The sequence below is a fragment of the Ranitomeya variabilis genome, chromosome 3 (assembly GCF_051348905.1).
Source record: "Ranitomeya variabilis isolate aRanVar5 chromosome 3, aRanVar5.hap1, whole genome shotgun sequence".
In the NCBI taxonomy this organism is placed as follows: Eukaryota; Metazoa; Chordata; class Amphibia; order Anura; family Dendrobatidae; genus Ranitomeya; species Ranitomeya variabilis.
The window spans coordinates 448,430,974-448,453,219 of record NC_135234.1 but is presented as its reverse complement, the minus strand read 5'-3'; the positions used below and the strand labels follow the sequence as shown (position 1 = coordinate 448,453,219).

The 22,246-nt window shown below is 43.9% G+C and overlaps 1 protein-coding gene across 1 annotated transcript in view; it reads right to left on the bottom strand.

Annotated features, from left to right (window-relative positions):
* NUP88 (nucleoporin 88) overlaps positions 1-22,246 on the bottom strand; it is a 101,472-nt gene that overhangs the window by 30,905 nt on the left and 48,321 nt on the right. The window lies entirely within an intron of this gene.

Sequence of the window (22,246 nt, the reverse complement as noted above, 5' to 3'; positions counted from 1 at the left end):
TAAAAATGAGGCCATGATATAGAAGTGTGCTGCACCGCTGGTGGCGCATGCTCGATCGGAGCACAAACCCTGTCCATCGGCGTCAGGGGGAGGCGGAGCCAAAGCACGGAAGTGCAAAGTGACGCCGCATCCCCCCGGAGATGCCGAGAACCGAAGGACGCGGCAGGTCTGACACGCATGCGCACACGGTCAGCACAGAGCATATCAATCATTTACAAAAGGGAAGAACTGGCAGACACAACATAAAACTGTAAGCGGGTGAGTAAATACAGAAATATAATTCTACAAATAACATTACAACATACTGTGACCGATAATAAAGAGGTCACAAACAAAAGAAAAAGAAAAAAGAAAAGGAAGAAAAAAAAAGGTTGTCACAGCAATATTGCAAAATATAGAAATAAATAGGTATTAGTATGGTTAGCATAATATGAAAAATGGTGGCAATTAGATGTGGCAATCTTCAATAAGAGTAGTCCTGCCGGCGGGATGAAATATGACAAGAGCCGATATGGAACTACAGGTCCTCAGGCTAAAAGTAATAAAAACAAAGTTAGAAATGAACGACACAAATAAAACCAGAAAAAAATTGTTATAGCACAAGATGAAATCTAGACTGAACAGCAGGCCGGCATCACAAAATAGGAACAAAGCTAATTTGTTCGTTGAGTCCCATAGGGTGTAGCGTGTTTAACGTCCATATCCAGCGAGATTCAAGCTGGGCCAAACGCTGAGATATCTTACCCCCACGAATGTTGGTTTCAAGGGAGTCAATGCCCCTAATTCTAAAGAGGGTGGCATCGCAGTTATGGTACAGACAGAAGTGTCTGGGAATAGTTTTGAGGATAAATGGATCATCATTATTAGCAGCAGCTATGATGCCCAAAACCTGTTCCCTAATACGGATTTTAAAGGGGCGTGTGGTCAAGCCAATATAAATGAGGCCACAAGGGCATGTGGAAAAATATATAACATTGCGAGTAGTACAGTTGATAGATCTCCTAACTTCAAAATTTTTAGATGTCAGCGTTAAAAAAGGTATCGCATCTATCAACATTTGGGCAAGCCACACAATGTCCGCAGGGAGCACAACCAAGCTTTTTGATATTGATCTAAAAATGTGATTTTGGGATTCCCCACATAATGGCTGTGCACAAGGTCTCGCAGATTTTTGGACCGTCTGGTGGTGATCGCAGGTCTCTTAAGCAAGTATTTAAATAATATCGGATCAGATGGTAGAATAGGCCAAGACCTAGTGAGAACATCCCTAACTGCTGGAAAACGATTATGATAGTCAGTGACGAATCCAATTTTACCATCAGACAATTTCGTATTTGATTTATAGATAAGGTCATGTCTTGAAGAGTGTTTAGCACGGTTAAAAGCTCTCTTTACCATGCGGTGGCTATAACCCCTTTCATAAAATCTCTTTTTGAGATCATCAGCCTGTCTTTCGAAGTCTCTATTATCAGAGCAAATCCTGCGGAGACGGAGAAACTGTCCAATAGAGACAGACTGGATGACATGTCTCGGGTGTGCGGAGGAGGCGTGTAGTAGAGAATTTGTGGAAGTGTGTTTTCTAAAGATGTCAGTTTGTATTGTATCAGTGACATCGCGTTTGATTAAAACGTCCAAGAATTCAACACATTGGGCATCATGATGGTAAGTAATGCGTATGTTAGCATCATTATTATTCAAAGAGCCCATGAACTCATGTAAAAAAAAAAAAAAAAAAAAAAAAAAAAAAAAAAAAAAAAAAAAAAAAAAAATCGATGGGGCCCTGCCAGATCATGAAAATGTCGTCTATGTACCGCGTCCAAAAAGGGGGACGCGATCCATAGACGCGATCTGATAGGAAGAGGTCCCTCTCCCACAGCCCCAGGAGTAGATTAGTATAGGATGGCGCAAAGGCCGCTCCCATGGCTGTTCCCTGGAGCTGCAGGAAGAAGGACCCCTTAAAAAGGTAAAAAAAAAAATTATGGGTTAGGGTAAATTCAAGAACCTCCAGAACCAAATTTTGAAAATCAATGGGAAGATTGGACATATTTAAATAGTATTTTGTGGCTCTAAGGCCGTCATGGTGCTTGATACTCGTGTAGAGAGACTCAACGTCTGCCACCACCATGACGGCCCCAGGGTCAATATGTAAATCATCAATTAGTTTGAGGAAGGCACCAGTAGCTTTTAAGAATGATGGAAGACTCTCCACACATGGCTGCAAGATGGAATCAATCCAGCGATTGACATGTTCCCAAGAAGTTCCCCCCCCCCAGAAATTATTGGACGTCCAGGAGGGATGGTGCTATTTTTGTGAATTTTAGTTAAGAGGTAGAATGTGGGAAACCAACATTCGTGGGGGTAAGATATCTCAGCGTTTGGCCCAGCTTGAATCTCGCTGGATATGGACGTTAAACACGCTACACCCGATGGGACTCAACGAACAAATTACGGTAGCTTTGTTCCTTTTTGTGATGCCGGCCTGCTGTTCAGTCTAGATTTCATCTTGTGCTATAACAATTTTTTTCTGGTTTTATTTGTGTGTCGTTCATTTCTAACTTTGTTTTGATTATTTTTAGCCTGAGGACCTGTAGTTCCATATCGGCTCGTCATATTTCATCCCGCCGGCAGGACTACTCTTATTGAAGATTGCCACATCTAATTGCCACCATTTTTCATATTATGCTAACCATACTAATACCTATTTATTTCTATATTGTTTTGTCTTTGTTTTATTTTTGCAATATTGCTGTGACAATCTTTTTTCTTCCTTTTCTCTTTTTATTGTTTGTGACCTCTTTATTATCGGTCACAGTATGTTGTAATGTTATTTGTAGAATTATATTTCTGTATTTACTCACCCGCTTACAGTTTTATGTTGTGTCTGCCAGTTCTTCCCTTTTGTAAATGATTGATATGCTCTGTGCTGACCATGTGCGCATGCGTGTCGGACCTGCCGCATCCTTCGGTTCTCGGCGTCTCCGGGGGGATGCGGCGTCACTTTGCACTTCCGTGCTTTGGCTCCGCCTCCCCCTGACGCCGATGGACAGGGTTTGTGCTCCGATCGAGCATGCGCCACCAGCGGTGCAGCACACTTCTATATCATGGCCTCATTTTTACACCATCTGTGTCCCGGATATTGTCCGCTCTTTCTAGTACCCATGCACGCATTTTTGTTAACATGTGGTTCCGGTCCCCTTTTTAAGCAGCACACTTTGGATTGTAACCATGCCCCCTGACGAAGGCTCTGCCGAAACGCACGTCGGGGTGACGTGGTGATCCCTGGCTTCCTGGTGTGCCCCCTTCTGATCAACTTTCGTGATTCACTGGACCTATATTTGGGTATGCCACATTATTTTAAATGACTATTTCATACTGTGTTATGTGATGAGCCCTAGGCCAGTGTTCCCATGTTTATACTTTGGGGCCATCAGTAGGACTTTTGTATCCATGCTCTTATTATCTACTATCTTTAACATGTTACTTGGATTTTACTAGCCAGGGTCCCCATGTCCCGTTTTGTTCAATTGTTTATATGCACTGTGGTTGCATCCACCTTTCTACCTGTTTTTTTGTTGTTTGTACTATATTCTAATAAAGTTTTTTTCTACTTTCTTATGCATACTGGCCTATTTATCATCCCTTGTTCTTTAGTTGTATGCTCTATGTGAAATAGATGATTGGCCTTTAAATTTGTCCATTACCTGTGACATTATGATTATATACATCTCTAATGATATGACCTGATATTTAAAATGTCACAAAATCTTTTGTTGGGCTTCGCTTATATATTTTTACTGTGTGATAGCATCAAAACTTAAAAACTATATAAATCTGGTATCACTGTAATTGCACCAACCCAAAGAATAAAGTCATCTAATCACTTATATTGCACTCTGAACCACTAAACATTCCACACCCCAAAAAAAAAAGAGACAAATCACAACAAAGCTAGGCTCACACTGGCGTAGGAGGAGTATAAGGGCTCATACTCACTTGCGAGAAACTTGGATGAGTCTTGCATGTTAATACCTGGCGCTGCTGCCTGCACTCAGATCGGAGCGTGCGGCCACATAGGAATACATGCAGCTGCACGCTCCGCTCCTGAGTGCCGGGTGAAGTGTCGGGTATTAACATGCAAGACTCATCCGAGTTTCTCGCAAGTGAATATGAGCCCTAATACGATTAAACATCTCATTTCACTCTGACCAATGTAAATCAGTGAGGCTGTGCTCATCTGCGTATTTTTCTCTCGGGTTTAATCCACGTTGGGAGAAATTGCAGCATGCTGCGTTTGACTGCGTGTATTGGAAGAGACTTGCCAATGCAAGTCTATGGGTGAGGGGTTGAATCAGATGACACACGGGCCATGTGTATACCGTCCAATCTCAAAAGTAAATCTGAAATGTCATCAACCATGTCCAGTAAATTCACAGCCAGAAAAGTGAGAATATAGAGATAGATGATGATTGACTTGATAGATAGAAGTCCTGTAGATATATAATTTCACAAGCCCCGTGACATAACACACTTGCACTATTTAGTGCCTTTCATGTGGCACTGAAGGCTGTTTAGCTTTGCAATAAAAAAAAAACGTAGGGTCCCAGCTATTTTTGATAACCAGCAAAGGTAAAGTAGACGGCTGCGAGCGGATGTCAAGGTCCATCGTTATTGGGCCCCTCCCAGCTTTCAAATACCAGCCTGCAGCTACCCCAGAAGTGAAACTTCCCAGGCTTTGTACGGCTCTTTTAGATTGCCCTGTAGTGATGGCAATCGGGGTAATGATAGTTGTGTTTGACGACAGCTGCGATTTGTCCAAAGAAAAAATAAAATGCAGCCATCAACCTCTGTGGTTAATAATGGAAAGGTGTCTAAGAGGTGTCTCAAATACCCCCACTACAAACCCAGTAATCAAAAGTAAAAACACACAGAAAAAAAACACTTTACTTTATTTGAAAACATTTCCCCTCGTTCAGCAATTTAAAAAAAAAAAAGTCATGCAGGTCGCTGTAATCCACAAGTTGACTACTTCAGATTCCCTGAACTATGGCAGACCTGCATGTTTTTTAAACACATTGGTGGGCAGTGTCTGAGACAACTCTTAGGGTATGTGTCCACGTTCAGTTTTGCTTCAGGCTTTGGTCAGGATTTTATGCAGTTAAAATCCTGACCAAAACTGCACCTGAGGTCACTGGCAGGTCACCTGCGGTGTACCTGCGTGTTTTGCTCATAGTAGCAACATGCTGCGTTTTGAAAAAACGCACCGCATGTGCGTTTTCGCGGCAAAAACGCATGCGTTTTTTAACGCATAGTGGAGTCGGGATTTCATTAAATCCCCTCCACTATGCTGTAACATCTGGACGCTGCGTTTTTGACGCTGCGGAACGTTGCGTCAAAAACGCAGCGTTTCCTGAACGTGGACACATACCCTTAGACGCCTCTCCATTACTAACCCCAGGATGTGATTTTTTGACAAATCACAGCTGACATAACTGCCAATTACCATTACCCGACTGCCATAACACCAGGGAGATCAGGAAAAGCTGGGCAAAGCACCAGAATTGGTGCATCTAATGTGATGCGCCACTTCTGGTGCAACTGTGGGCTGGTATTTTTAGGCTGGGAAAGGCACAATAACAATGGACTTTACAGTCTGATAATATCAGCTCATAGCTGTCTCCTTTACCGTTGCTGGTTACCAAATTGGGAAAAATAAAAGCTGGTTACATGTGGGGTATCGCCATGCTCAATAAAGAGGGTAACAAACTGTTACTGCTTTGCAAAAGTGGAACATTTGGTGCTAAAACAAGATTTTTGTGGAAAAAACCCCAAAACAACATTTTCAATATGACGACCTAATGTTACCAAATTCTGTATAGTACTTGTGGGTTCAAAATGTTCACAATATCCTTGGATAAAACCTTTGAGAGGTGTGGTTTGCAAAATGTCGCTTGTGGTTGGGTTTCTGCTGTTTAGGCGCCATAGAGGCCATGCAAATGCAATATGGTGTCTACAATTTAATTTAGCCAAATGTGTTCCAAAATTCCAAATATTGCTCCTTCCGTTCTGAGTCCTGCAGAACTTTTTTCTACACGAGGGGTATAGCCGCACTCGGAAAACAGCGAGTAATAAACTGTGTGGTCCACTTTTTAGTGTTACCTCTTGCACAAGTGAAAAAATTGGGGCTAAAGCAACATTTTAGAGGCAACTTTCTTTTCCATTCCACCTTGCATTAATTCTCGTGTAGCACCTGAAAGGTTAAAAAAAAATTCCTGACAATACCATTGAAGTATTTGAGGGGTGTGGTTTTTAAAATGGAATCACACCTATGGAGTTTCCAATATACAGGCCCCCTCAGAGTCCATTTAAAAGTGAAAAGTTCCCTAAAAGAAACAGGTCTTGTAAATTTGTAGAAAACTAGAAATTGCTGCTAAATTTTTAACCCCTACAAAATCTGGAAAAAAAACAAAAAAACATGTTTAAAAAATGAAGCACATGTAAAGTAGACCTATAGGAAATGTTATTTATTAATTTATTTTGTGTGGTATAGCTATCTGATTTAAGGGCATTCAAATTTAAAGTTTGAAAATGGGGACATTTTTCAAGTTGTGTCAAATTTACAATATTTTCATAATTAAACGCAATTTATTGAAACAGCAACAAAAATGTATCACTATCTCGAAGTACATGTCCATAAAAAAAAAAAAAGTCTCAATCACTGGGATCAGTTTAACCCTTTCACGACCTTGGGATTTTCCGTTTTTCCGTGTTCGTTTTTCACTCCCCTCCTTCCCAGAGCCATAACTTTTTATTTTTCCATCAATTTGGCCATGTGAGGGCTTATTTTTTGCGGGGTGAGTTGTACTTTTGAACGACATCATTGGTTTTACCATGTCGTGTACTAGAAAACGGGAAGAAAAATTCCAAGTGCCGTGAAATTGAAAAAAAAGTGCAGTCCCACACTTATTTTTTGTTTGGCTTTTTTGCTAGGTTCACTAAATGCTAAAACTGACCTGCCATTATGATTCTCCAGGTCACTACGAGTTCATAGACATGACTAGGTTATTTTTTATCTAATTAGTGAAAAAAAATTCCAAACTTTGCTAAAAAAATAAATAAATAAATTTGTGCCATTTTCCGATACTCGTAGCGTCTCCATTTTTCATGATCTGGGGTCGGTTGAGGGCTTATTTTTTGCGTGCCGAGCTGGCGTTTTTAATGATACCATTTCGGTGCAGATACGTTCTTTTGATTGCCCGTTATTGCATTTTAATGCAATGTCGCGGCGACCAAAAAAACGTAATTCTGGCGTTTCAAATTTTTTTCTCGCTACGCCGTTTAGCGATCAGGTTAATGCTTTTTTTTTAATTAATAGATCGGGCGATTCTGAATGCGGCGATACCAAATATGTGTAGATTTGATGTTTTTTATTGATTTATTTTGATTGGGGCGAAAGGGGGGCGATTTTTTTTTTTTTTAACTTTTGCCATGCTTCTATAGCCTCCATAGGAGGCTAGAAGCTGGCACCACTTGATCGGCTCTGCTACATAGCAGCTATCTGATGTTCGCTGCTATGCAGCAGAAATGCAGGTGTGCTGTGAGCACCGACCACAGGGTGGCGCTCACAGCTACCGTGGATCAGTAACCATAGAGGTCTCAAGGACCTCTATGGTTACAATGCTGAAGCATCGCCGACCTCCGATCATGTGACGGGGGTCGGCGATGCGATCACTTCCGGACGGAAACGGTAGTTAAATGCCGCTGTCTGCGTTTGACAGCGGCATTTAACTAGATCGCGATTCTGCCCGCGCCTATTACGGGCACATGTCAGCTGTTCAAAACAGCCAGAGCTCGCATCAAAGCGGGGCTTCTGACCTCGGACGTACTATCCCGTCCGAGGTCAGAAAGGGGTTAAGGGCATAAAAATTATAAGTTTGAAAATTGCTAAATGTAGCCAAACTTCCGATATTTTCACAAATAAACAAGTCATATCGAACAAATGTTACCACTATCATGAAGTACAATATGTTACGGAAAAAAAAAAAAAGTCTCAGAATCAGTGGGTTCCATTGAAGCGTTCCAGAGCTATAACCTCATAATAAGGACACTGGACAGATTTCTAAAATTTGGCCTGGTCATTAATGTCAAAATTGGCTACGTCACTAAAGGGTTAAACGTTTAAGTATACACATAGCAAGAAATTACATGCAACTCCGTGATTTAAATACATCCCCTTTATTGTCATACCTGCAGGAAACAAAGTAGAATATCGGAAACCCTCCATCAATAGCTGGTAGAATCAATGCAATTAAAATGATGGGCCTCCCTAAAATCTTACATGTTCTGGACCATTCAGCCTTCATAGTCCCACAAAAGGTATTTTATCTTTTCCCATGATCAACTCCCTTGTAGATGATTCATATGGGGCTCAAGCACACAAAAACTAAAACGGACAGCTCTTCAAAGACCCAGGGATGAGCCAGGTGTGGCACTCTTGGACGTCTTACACTGCTCAGCTAGCCAGCTTCACTTTCTGGAGAGCAGATAATCATTTGCCCAATTCTGACCACCACCTTGCGCACTGAGTCTTCAGAATCTATGGTGGGAGGGGTATGTCTTAGAGGTACCGGAATAGTACTCATGCTCCTTGTTGCCAATTCACAGACTTGCAGTTCAAGTGTGGAACGTCAAAAAGCCAAAAAAAAAAAAAGGATTTTTGTCTACTCACCGTAAAATCCTTTTCTCCGAGCCAATCACTGGGGGACACAGACCGTGGGTGTTATGCTGCTTGCCACTAGGAGGACACTAAGTGATACAAAGAAAAGTTAGCTCCTCCCCTGCAGTATACACCCTCCAGCTGGCTCTCAGCTAACCAGTTCCGTGTAAAAGCAGGAGGAGATCAATAACATATGAGCTTACAGCATGTCATATTATATATATGAGAGTTTAGCATATCAGATTATAAAACAAGCATAAGCTAATACCAGGGTGGGAGCTGTGTCCCCCAATGATTGGCTCGGAGAAAAAGATTTTACGGTGAGTACACAAAAATCCCTCTTTCTCCTTCGCCTCATTTTGGGACACAGACCGTGGGACGTCCCAAAGCAGTCCCTGGGTGGGGACAACATCAGATCAGGCCCTGTGTAACCGCTTACAAGTGCGCCACCGCGGCCTGCAGAGTCCGCCTGCCCAGACTTCCATCTGTGGAAGTGTGGGAATTATAGTGCTTCAAGAATGCATGCGGACTGGACGAATCCGCAAGCTTGCAGGCGTGTCTTGTTGACGCCTGGTGCCTAGAACCCACGATAGACAGGGAGATAGGCTGACATCTAACACGGAAGGACTCCTGGATGGTGAAAGGAATCCACCAGGCTAAATGGCAGATGAAGACGTCTAAACCCTTCCTGTAGACGTCAGAAAGCCTTCTTCTTACCGTCAGGAAGCCCAAGATACAGTGTCCAACCGTCGGAAGGACGCCATCCTCGAGACATACCTACTCAGAGCACTCGCTTCGTCCAGAATATGGGGGACTCATTCCATTTTGTGGACTGGTGTCGAAAGAGATGAGGGAAGAACCATGCCCTCATAACAGTGGTAATACAATACCACCTTGGTAACAAGGGACGGGGATGGCCTGAGGACAACCTTGCCTTGAAGGAAATAAGGGAAAAAAGGTCTGAAAGGATCCGTTCGCACCGAAGACTCGTAAGGATGAGGATATCGCCGAGAAAAAAGGGGCGACCTTCCCTAATAGTAAGGTCTGTCCGGATCAAAAAAGGAGTCTACTGTAAGACTCCTTGGACCATTAAGGTCCCAATGATCTAATGGTATGTGATAGGGAAGATAGGGAAGAACTACATGTGAAAAACTTCCTGTGAGAAGGTCCCTACTTGCAGTTTTGTTGCAGAAAGGCAGAAAGCTACCAGCTCCGCCAGCAAACAAACTGACGTGGTCAGTGCAGATTTCCGAGGATTACTGGGGCCCTTTCTGCTTCTGAAAAGCTTTCGGAAGTAGTGGAAGGGGAGTTATGGAAACTGGTACCACGGAAGAACCAGAGCATGCAGTGCGATGGCTCTTGGATCTCGAGGCCAAACCACAAACTTGAATACACAGGCGATCAGTATGGACGCCATCCGAACTACAACTGGAGAGCTCCAGTGAAAGCAGGTCTGATGTAAGACTTCTGGGTGAAGTTCCCACTCACTTGAGGCGAAACCCAATATGTTCGCCGCCCAGAGTTATACTCCTGGGATATCTACTGCCGAGATCACCGAGTGATAGATCTCGGCCCATCTGAGAATTTGGAGGTACCTCGGCCATGGTGCCTGAAAGTTGGTACCTGCTAGATGATTAACGTATGGCACAGTTGTGGCATTGTTCAATTGAATTCAGATGGGTTGACCCGCCATAAGGCAGTGGACCTACTGTAGGACTACCGTTCGGATCTCCAGAGCAATGATCGGGAGAAGAGGACTGGCATTGGTAGTTACTAGTAACCATTGAACCGGGAGAAAGGCCCTGGATGAAGAAGGAGCTCAGAGACTATCGTCTGAAAGTCTGTTTGACTTGCTGAAAACAATCGGAGCAAAGGAAACTGCTTCCATTGTCGTCACCATTTTTCCTCAAAACCCTACTAGCAAATCGAATGAAATGAGGGGATGAGTGATCAAGTGCGCGAGCTCCCTGTTGAAGGGCCATGACCTTGTCTCGAGGGAGAATTACCATCCTTCTGGAAGTGTGCAGGTTCATCCTCAAAAAGGATATCTGCTGAGCTGGAAATGAGGAGAACTTGTCTAAAGTTTAGCTGCCAGCCCAGATGAGAGGGTATCGCAAGTGATAGACGACTCAGCGTAGTCCTGGAAGGGCGGCTAGACAGTCGACCAAACAGGGCAGGACGACCACGCCTCTACGGTGCAAGAGGAACATGACAGCCGCCATGACCCTTGTGAACACTCTGGGTGCGGTAGCAAGGCCGAAGGACAAGGTCGTGACTTGTAAATGCTGTTCACAAATGGAAAAGCGAAGGAATTTTTGAAGAGGGGAAAAATAGGAATGTGAGAATAAGCATCCTGAATGTCGATGGATGCCAGAACTGCACCTTTTTCTGTTGAAGTAATGGCTGAGCGGAGGAACTCCATTCGAAGAAGTAGGACCTTGTGAAAGGTTGTTAGAAGTTTGAGATCCAGGATCGGTCTTACTTTTCGTTCCCCTTTCTGGAATCAAGATCCCTTAGATCTAGACTGTCCTGGACAACCCTTCCACTGCTGGTCAGGGCTGTAGGAACGTACAATCCTTTGTTAGTCTCCCCCTCAAAAGATTTGATTGACCAGCCGTACTGTCTTCAGGAAAGGGTTACTGAATCAAAGTTGTTAAGGTCTCCAGCCAGGAGACCATTGCTCTAGCAATCCATGCGGCGGCTAGGGAGGGTAGAGCGCTTGACCCGAAGCCGCAAAACGGAACGAACCAGATTTGCTATCTGACAAACCATGGCATTTTAAATTGATGACACATCAGGCAGGGATACTGGTAGGTAAACCACAGGAGATTGTACCCGGTTAATCTGCCAAGTGGCAGAATGCGCGGCTGCATCCAGCAGGTCATAGACTCTTGCCATCGCCGCTCTCTTTTGACGGTGCAGAGTTAAAAATTAGGAACCCTCGATCCACCATCCTCTTAACAGGGAAGTGGAAAGGGATTATCCGCCTTCTTGCATCTTCCTTTAAATAGTGGTGATGCAGAGGGGGGTGCTCAGACGCCCGAAAAGGGTGCCTCTGTACATCCACAGTTCAGGTCTTCGGGTGGACAGGACAGGTGTTAGGCCTGGATGCAGAAGAGGATACATGGAGGCGACACTCAGTGTGCCCGTCTGTTGATGGTGTGGGGAGATTGGTGCCCTTTAAAGGGTCCGTCGCCCTTAAAAATCAGACCAGGCATGGCATCCCACGTAGAGGCTTCTGTCCAGAGAATCGCATATCCGGACTGGATGGCAAATGCTCTACGAGGGAGTTTAGTCTCCTTATGAGGGACACTGCGTAGTCTAGAACAGGACCGGAGTCCTCGTCAATGTACAGAGATTGGTTGATGATATAAATAGGTGAGTCCATCCTTTACTGAAGCTCTGGCAAGTCCAGGTCCAAGGCAATATCCGATCCGTGCTCAGAGTCTTGTCAGCAAATCCTTGGAGAGAGATCATGAAATGAGAACTTCCGTTTTGTAGATGCCTGTACGTTTCTAGAATACTCATGGCCCCTGCTAGCCGACGGATCCCATGTAGGAGAGGGACCATGTATATCGGTCCTGTGAGCACTCCGAGCCATGGAGGGATTCAATCTCTTGGTCAGAAAAACCATGGGTTGCGGCAGCGACAAAGTCAACTGAGGGAACTAGTTACACTGGGATAAACTGGGATCAGCGGCGGAGGGCTCCTCATTTATGACCAGCTTTGGATTGGTCATGTGCCTTTAAGACCAGGGAATACTGGTCATGTGCCTTTAAGACCAGAGAATACTGGACATGTGCCTTTAAGACCAGAAATACTGGTCGTGTGCCTTTAGATAAAATCTTGCAAAGCGAGAAGCGCCAATTCGGGGGGCGGAGCCACAGGCACGACGTGGGCGGAGCCTTGAGACTTCCATGAATAGGCCCAAGCCGGGGTCTAAATTTCTGCGGCCGGCGCCAGCGTAGAAGTGAGGGGCGTTGCATGGCCGAGAAAATTGAGCGGTTCCGTGCCAGGCGAAATCGCCAGGAAAACAGGCAGAGCCACCTTAGGACGCCATAGTGCGCTTCCGGGGTGCGGCCTACACATCGGCCGAAGCCGGGGGCTAAATTTTTGCAGCTGGCCGGAGCGTTACCTCAGGGAGGTGGGCCACAGGGAAGCCTGAGACTGCCTGTGAATATCCCGCTGCAGGGGCCCATCGCTGGCAGGAGCCACTCACCATCGGTGCGCGTCCCGGCATGGAGCCGCCGCGGATGTCGGGTATTGCAGCGTGGACGGTGCAGGGATAGAGGGCTAAACCTCAATCCATCATCCTTTTGTTAGGGAGGTGGAGAGGAACCGTCCGCCTCCTTGTGCCATCCGCTTTCACAGTAGTGGGACAGTGGGGGCCGTTCGGACGCCATAGAGAGGGGCCTCTGTACATCCACGGAGTTCAGCCCCCGGGTGGACAGGGCCAGTTGTCCGGCATTAGGCCTGGCTCCAGGCCAGGACACATGGAGGCGACACTCCATGTGGTCGCCTGCTGCTGGTGTGGGGAGATCGGAACCGTGAAGGAACAGTCGCCCCTGAAGTGAGCTGGGTGGGGCTCCGGTGGTTGGCGGGGATTTCGACTGCGGCCTAGTCCAGCTGAAAAGCCGGGGACTAAATTTATGGAGCCTGCCGGTGGAGCGCGTCAGCGGGCCACGACGTAGCGCCGAATGATTGCCGCTGGCACCCAACCAGTGGCACCTCTACCCAGGGACCAGGACCGCACCTCCCACGCAGCGGCGTGAGGAAGGAAACTACTCACCACCACCGAGCAGAGATGCAGCCTCTATTGCGAGGGAATAAGCTCAATCGATCCTCCCTTTGCCGGGGGATGGAGAGTCTGTCCATCTCCATATGTGCCTGCTGCATGGGGACTTACGGATGCGCCTGCCGCAGGGGACTTACGGCTACTGTGGGGACTACATGACGCCAACAGGTGAGGGCTTAATTGCGGAGGAGCCCGGGAGACGCACATAAGCGGTATACTCTATATGCTCGCCATCTTACAGGGGGGGAGATCGGGACCGTATAGGAACCGTCGCCCTAGCGTAGATTAGGAGTGCCCCAATCGTCGCAGGAAAGGTACTGGGAGGTATACTCACCGTGCTCGCCTGTTGATGGTTCGGGGGAGAGCGGTCCCTAGAAAGGAATCAGTCGTCCCCTTCACTCCGTTAATTAAAAAATAAAAATTTACAGAAAATAAAAATAAAAACGTTGGGGTCTGAAACAGACCCAAGTGCCTCCTACAGACACTAAGCAAGAACTGGTTAGCTGAGAGCCAGCACGAGGGTGTATGCTGCAGAGGAGGAGCTAACTTTTCTTTGTATCACTTAGTGTCCTCTTAGTGGCAAGCAGCATAACACCCACGGTCTGTGTCCCCCAATGAGGCGAAGGAGAAAATTTCAATTCAAGGACACAGCAGCCAAGTCCTAAGGGGTCAAGACTCTGGAACAGGTATATTGAGTGTTTTTGTTTCCTTTGATCAATGTCAGCTTTATCAAGTGCCCAAACACTTTGTTTTTTTTTTTTTTTTTTTAAGCCATCTGCTACTAAGGCATGCTTTAAAGACCCAGTTCCCAGACATTGGAAATTCTCTCATATCCTAATACCCCCTGATAGGGATTCCAAGAAGCCAAGAACCCAAGGCAGGTTATTTCCTTTTTATACAATGTTTCACCAGAAATTAACAAGTTAGTCCAAAAGTATATAGTCCATCAGTGCTACCTGCCACCTAGCAGGTTCTATAAAATGGGAAGATCTACCACTGCAGATTGCCATAGGTGTGAGGAAAAGAAATAGAAAAAGATGGAGGGCACCAACCACAATATTTAAAGCAATAAAGGGAAATCAACCCAGGGTATGTCTAAATGTAATTGAATAAAAAAAAAAGAAAAAAAAGAGACATAACCAACTGGGGAACACCCAAGACAATATCACATATCATTAAATTATTAGAAAAATGATTAATTTATTTGAGTCCAAAACACACAAAGAACCAGTAAAAACATTTAAAAACAATGAAATGACAAACCCCATAAAGAGGTAGACCCCCCTGTGGAACCCACACATACAGAGCCAGTAGTAATATCAAACAATAAATAAATAGCGTAAGCAATCAATGCTAGAGAGCAGACCTTATAATATGAGCCTTAATCAGCCAAATTTATGGGCATGCAGTACATATAGGCCAGTCACTAATAGTCTTTGCAGGACAATAAGTAAATCTATATCTTGGCAACAGGGCTAAATGTAAACCCACACAGAGAGTCTCTTGGTAATACAAAAGACACAAACAATGCCAAATATAGTTAAATAAACTGGTGTTATGAAACAAAGACCAAACCTAGTGCAATACTGGATAGTGGGAAGACCAGCCGGATTTCCCTCCCTGTTGTATCCATGCAATTACATACCCAAAAAGTAAAATCTAAAGCTCAGAAAAATTACCATCCCATGGAGGGAAAAACACCAATAAAGCCTGCCTCACAGCAATGTATGTGAACCGATGGAAGGGACCATGGGGGGGGGGGGGGTCAAAGACCCGACGAGTGTCGCCTCGGAGGTGGCTTCATCAGGGGTGAAGGTGATAGTGAAGGACTCTAAAGCACTTTATATACATGCTACCAAAGTGGCATAAATGCAAACAGCTGAGGATGCACGTGGAGTACATATCATTAAGAGACGCCATACCTGGATAGTGTGTATAGGTAAAACACCAGGTATACCAAGATGGACAGCTGTGGCAGATTCACCAGGTGACTTCCATCTCAAGCCACTCCATCCTTCTCCTAATTTCCTGTGGTACAGATCTTTTTTTGATAAAGTCTGCAATGACATTCAAAAACTCAAGCTGGGTTGGCTCAGAGGTAACAATTTTGGTAAGGAGGAAAGGGAGGCACTACAAAAACTCAAAAATAATGGGGCATTTGTTATACGTGAAGCGGACAAGGGGGGGAATGTTGTGCTATGGCCACATGAGCAATATTGTAAAGAAATTAGCCACCAACTTAACAATGGCCATTGTTACACATTACCACCCTCTGATCCTACTACTTTTTTCAAGGAACAAATGGATCATGTGATTTAGACAGCTCTGCGTGATAATGTTATTACAAAAAAAGAAGCAGACTTCCTAACCACCCCTACTCCGGTGGTTCCCACCTTTACGCACTCCCCAAGGTCCATAAGTCTGACTGAACCACCGGGCAGGCCCATAGTCTCTGGTATTGGCAGTATATTTGAACGACTGTGTATCTATGTAGATCACTTTTTACAGCCATTAGTGACTTCTCTTAAATCTTTTACCAGAGACTCATCTCATCTTATGCAACTTGTGGAGGAGTTGGAAATTCCAGAAGGAACTCTTCTTGTCTGTATGGATGTCGAATCCTTGTACACAAGTGTAACGGGGTCTGCTGTGCTGGAGTACCTCTTTAGTACCACCCCGTGTTTCAGGAGGTCCACTCTGCTTTGGCTGGATTCTGAATGAAGGACGCTGACTGGAATGGCTTCATTACATGGGCGCATATAAAAGATCACTGCTTCTCCACGTATTTCCAGTGTGACAACTCTTTACTCACAGGACACAGAATACATATATTGCAACAGATACAGAGGGCAGGCCAATTCAAAAGTGGCAGGCCAGACATACATTACAATTGCCGCAGGTGGCCGGAGCCTGCTGATATTTACTGTGGGAATTACAAAGGTGGGGGAGGTAAGAAGGAGAGTATCTTGTCCCCTCTGCCCAGGGGCGCAGCCTGTGGACTGATGCATTTCACATGGAACCTATTATACATACATATGACTGCACAACATATTCTGGGTGCTGGGGGGTTCTGTAACAACAAGTATTTCCCATCAAGCAGGTATGCGGGCGGTCAAATATTTCTTTGACAATTTATCGGACCAGTCTCAGTTATTCGATAGCTTCATTTTGAAGCTGTTGTATTTTATACTGGACAAAAACTACTTTGTGTTCGACAGAAATTTTTACCGACAGATCTCCAGAACGGCTATGGGGGCGCGATGTGCGCCCTCGTATGCCAACCTTTTTCTTGGGTGGTGGGAGGAGACTGTCTAAACATCAAGCCTTCAACTCGAATGTTTTGATCTGGCAACGGTACATCGATGATGTCTTTTTACTTTGGACTGGTTCTTTGGAAAACTGCAATCAGTTTATTGAAGATCTCAACTGTAACCTACTTAACATTAAATTGACTTCTACAATTTCAGATTCTTCGATCGAGTTCCTGGATATCAGACTGTCCATTGAACAGGCAGGCATTATCTGTACCTTGTTTCGCAAAGGCACTGCGACAAATAGTCTCCTCCATTTCACCAGTTTCCACCCCCACCATCTCAAAAATGGCATACCGAAAGGTCAATTCCTTCGGCTTAGAAGAAATTGCAGTAAGGACATTGAATTTTTGCGACAGTCCAAGGACCTCTCTGATCGGTTTAAAAAAAGGGGTTACCCCCGGAGGACCATTTCATTGGCCTTCCAGAATGCATGTCGACAGGAAAGAAAAGATCTCTTCACGAAGAAGGTACGTGGTGGCCCCAGTCCTCTTCCACTGATTACCACCTTTAACAATCAGTGGTCAGATAGTAGGGAAATTTTGGATCAAAATTGGGGTATTCTTATGAGTGACAAGAGAACTATCCCGTTTGTTTCCCATTCTCCCTGTCTGGTTGCCAGAAGGGCTAAAAATTTGAGAGATAACCTATGCCATAGCCACTACCAACGTCCAACAGCAAGACTAAACCGTGGCAACAGTATCTTTGGATCGTATCCGTGTGGAAATTGTAAGGTTTGTCAGTACATGATTGCTCAAGATGGATACTCTATCTCAACTCTCTCATTTCAGATCCGACCGAAGGAATTGTTTAACTGCAGATCGCGAAATGTGGTCTACGCCAGGGTGGATTGATTTAAATCACGCCGATTTAAATCATGATTTAAATCACGATTTAAATCAAAAGATTTTTTTCTATTTAAATCGGATCGATTTAAATCATGATTTTAATCATGATTTAAATCACTGATTTAAATCAAAAGGTTTTTTTTAATATAAATCACGATTAAAATGAGAAGTGAGAGCAGTGCGCATGTGCGCCCATAGTTACACGGACGAAACTAGGGGCAACGATCTAACGCCAGGGTGAGGGGGGACCCCAAAGTAAGTAAAAATCTTTTTTGTTTTACTATATGGCAATAGGTAGGTGTTTAAAAGCAGCATGTCTTAATTGTATAAACTATTAATAGCCTCCACATTTTGTTCATACTGCCCCTTTAATTCCACACTTCTAGCTTGGTTTCACTTTTGGTTTAGTTTCTTTTTCCATTCAGTTGACATGCCCAAACTTGTTGGATAGTCAGCATCCTACAGAAACCTCTCGAAGAGCATGGCATTGTGAATGTTACACATATACAGCCTTTATTCTACTGAGTTAAACAACTCAGCTTTATCTCATGATGGAAGAACCTTTGGATGGTAAAATATTTTCCTCAAAAAGCAGTTTATTGAAAAAAATCCGATTTAAATCAAAAAAATCCGATTTAAATCAAAAAAATCCGATTTTTTTGATTTTTTTAAAAAAACATTGATTTTTATCCACCCTGGTCTACGCCATCTTTTGTGATTGTCCAATGGTCTATGTTGGTCAGACGACACAGGAAATAAGGAGAAGGATACAACACCTCTTGATCATCTCGACAGCTCGGAGAGATCGTGAAAAAAATAAGACTTTAACATCCGTTGCCCTGCATTTTTTGGACAAAGCACCATGGCAGACATTACAGTTTTAGGGTCATGGGACTAGAATCTGTTAAAATGAACATTAGGGGAGGTGATATACATAATTGTGTCCTCCGTTGTGAAACTAAGTGGATCTTTAACCTACAAAATCTTTCACGTAAAAGGTCTCAACGAGGATTTTCTTTTTACCGGGCATTATAAACAATTATAATCTTTTGTGTTTTTTTGTTTTTTTTTCTTCATACTGCTCATGGTCCCGAGCATTTGTTGTTATTTTGCTGTTATTTTGCTTTTGTTACCGAAGTATTCTTTAGACATGATCAGCCGGATTTCTCTATTCCTTTCAATGGGTCCCTTTATCAATCATTTTGGGACTCTTCTCATTGGTTACTTCAAGGGACATGTGGTGTGGTGTAACCTGTTTCCATGACCTTTGCTATGTCCGGTTGTTATTTATATAAATATATATATATATATATATATAAATAATTACTCATGTAATATTTTCATCCAACATTGGAATACTTGGTACTTTTTCCCTGTCGTCGATCTCTGGGCCTTTTGGTGGTACTCATGAGATAAGTTTTGGGGGGGGGGGGAAGTATGTCCTAGTGTCCGTTTGAACACGTTTATTATCTCCAGGATGCGATATTGTTTATGCACTACACAAAATCCTAGCCCTTGGCATGTGTGCGCGTCTAAATGCCTTGGTGGCTATCATTTTCCCCCTGCACAGATGTACATATGTGGGGTAATGTGTTTCCTTACTTACGGACTGATAGTATGGAAAATACACTTCTTTTGTTCGTTGTATTTGTATTAAGTGCAGGTCTCATGGCTCGGGGGCTGCTATCATGTTCTTATGTTAGTGCGATGAAGTTGTCTCTTCTTGCCTACTACCTTTGATGTCACCCTTTGCACCCCAAAGTGTTTGTGCCCTTGATATTTGTGGCTTCCATTCACTAGTAATTTCTATCATACCTTCATGTATTAATTTCAATCATTTTTCTGCGTAACTGTTAAGCAGTTTCATTCTTCATGGGCTCAATATCTGTCATGTCGCTTCTGCGCATGTACACTACATGTGAGTTTTTTATGCCTTTCATTTGTGCGCCATAGGTGTGTATTATAACATGTGTAATACTTACAGACCGCCAGTGTGTGAACGCACTTTATCTGTTTTTTGGCATTTGCATCAAGCACAGCTTTTTGCTGTAGGGGATATTTTCATCCTCCTGCGCAAGCGCAATGAAGTCTGCCTCTATTTGCTCATTATCTTTATTGTCGCCTATGCGCGTGCGCAATATAATAAGTCTACTGTGTCTGTTGGTCCTTATTTATCAGCGGCCTGTTGTGAATTCTGCTCTTGGGCTTCCTCCGGTGGTTATAAGTGGTAGTGCTGCTGTCTTTGGATCACAGCTGTCATTAGGTGTGTCCACTTATGGCAATTCTGACTGGGCTATTTAGTCTTGCTTGACCCTTTGGTTAGTGCCAGTTGTCCATTGTTTCCTGGAGGATTCACTTCCCTGCCTGGTCTCTCTTGCTTGCTGATCATTTCAACAAAGATAAGTGCTGGCTTTGTTTTCTGCAGTCCACATGCTGTGGGCCTGATCGTTCTAGTTACCTTCCATGTTTTGTCTTGTCCAGCTTGGTCTGTATAAGGATTTGTTTAGCCAAGCTGTTATCTCTGGAGATGCAGATATACCCTCCATGCCTTTAGTTAGTTGTGGAGTTTTGTATTTTTTGTGGTGGATATTTTCTAGTGTTTTAATACTGACCGCATAGTACTCTGTCCTATTCTTTCTATTTAGCTAGAATTGGCCTCCTTTGCTAAATCCTGATTTCAGTCTGCGTATGTTATTTCCCTCTCTTCTCCCAGTCAATATTTGTGGGGGGCTGTCTATCCTTTTTGGGGGGATTTTCTCTGAGGCAAGATAGTTCTCCCCTTTCTATCTCTAGGGGTAATTAGTCCTCCGGCTGTGTCGAGATGTCTAGGGAGTGACAGGTACATTCCACGGCTACTTCTAGTTGCGGTGTTAAGTTCAGGGTCTGCGGTCAGTACAGGTACCACCTTCTCCAGAGTACGTCTCATGCTGCTCCTAGGCCACCAGTTCATAACAGCGGCCGCCAGCATACTTTTGCTCATGCGTTGTATATTTATTTCATTCGTGCGTCGTAGGTGTGTGTATTATAACATGTGTAATACTTACAGATTGTCAGTGTGTGAACGCACTTTATCTGTTCTTTGGCATTTGCATTAAGTGCAGCTCTTTTTGCTGTAGGGGATATTATCATCCTCCTGCACAAGCGTAATGAAGTCTGCCTTTATTTGCTCATTACCTTTATTGCCGCCTATGCCCGTGCGCATTATAAAAAGCCCATTGTGTCTGAGGGTTGTACGGTCCTTATTTATCAGTGGCCGCCAGCATACTTCTGCACATGCGTTGTATATTCTAAACCTTCGTTGCATATTACCGGGTTGTACTTTCTTCACTTCCGGGTCGTTACCGCTCGCGCATGCGCACTGTTACCCGAGCCGTCCATCTTGGTATACCTGGTGTTTTACCTATACACACTTCCCAGGTATGGCGTCTCTTAATGATATGTACTCCACATGCATCCTCAGCTGTTTGCATTTATGCCACTTTGGTAGCATGTATATAAAGTGCTTTAGAGTCCTTCACTATCACCTTCACCCCTGATGAAGCCACCGCCGTGGCGACACGCGTCGGGTCTTTGACCCCCCATGGTCCCTTCCATCGGTTCACATACATTGCTGTGACACAGGCTTTATTGGTGTTTTTCCCTCGATAGGTACCTTCTCCATGGGGATGGTAATTTTTCTGAGCTTCAAGTAATTTTTTTGAGCTTTAGATTTTACTTTTTGGGTATGTAATTGCATGGATACAACAGGGAGGGAAATCCGGCTGGTCTTCCCACTATCCAGTATTGCACTAGGTTTGGTCTTTGTTTCATAACACCAGTTTATTTAACTATATTTGGCATTGTTTGTGTCTTTTGTATTACCAAGAGACTCTGTGTGGGTTTACATTTAGCCCTGTTGCCGAGATATAGATTTACTTATTGTCCTGCAAAGACTATTAGTGACTGGCCTATATGTACTGCATGCCCATAAATTTGGCTGATTAAGGCTCATATTATAAGGTCTGCTCTCTAGCATTGATTGCTTACGCTATTTATTTATTGTTTGATATTACTACTGGCTCTGTATGTGTGGGTCCACGGTGGAGGGGGTCTACCTCTTTATGGGGTTTGTCATTTCATTGTTTTTAAATGTTTTTACTGGTTCTGTGTGTGTTTTGGACTCTATTAAATAAATCATTTTTCTAATAATTTAATGATATGTGATATTATTGTCTTCGGTGTTCCCCAGTTGGTTATGTCTCTTTTTCATTCAGGTGTGAGGAAAAGGACGCAGATTTTATACACCTGAGCTCATCGTGATCATACACCCCCTGCCCTAAGGTGCGTACATTAGGAATCCCAGAGGAGGAGACCCGGCCTCACTAACCTCGCACTCTTCTCAGGAAAACTTAACTTTTAGCTTGCAAGGCTATAGTCATGAGATGGATGACTACAAGACCCCACAGATTTCATACTGGGTCAATATGGTAAATACTGCAGCTTCGTATGAGAGGGTGGTATAGAAAAATAGACACTGTCCTAAAACTGTGATAATGTATGGAAGCCTTGGTTTGATTCCCCTAAGTACCCTGGCGATGAG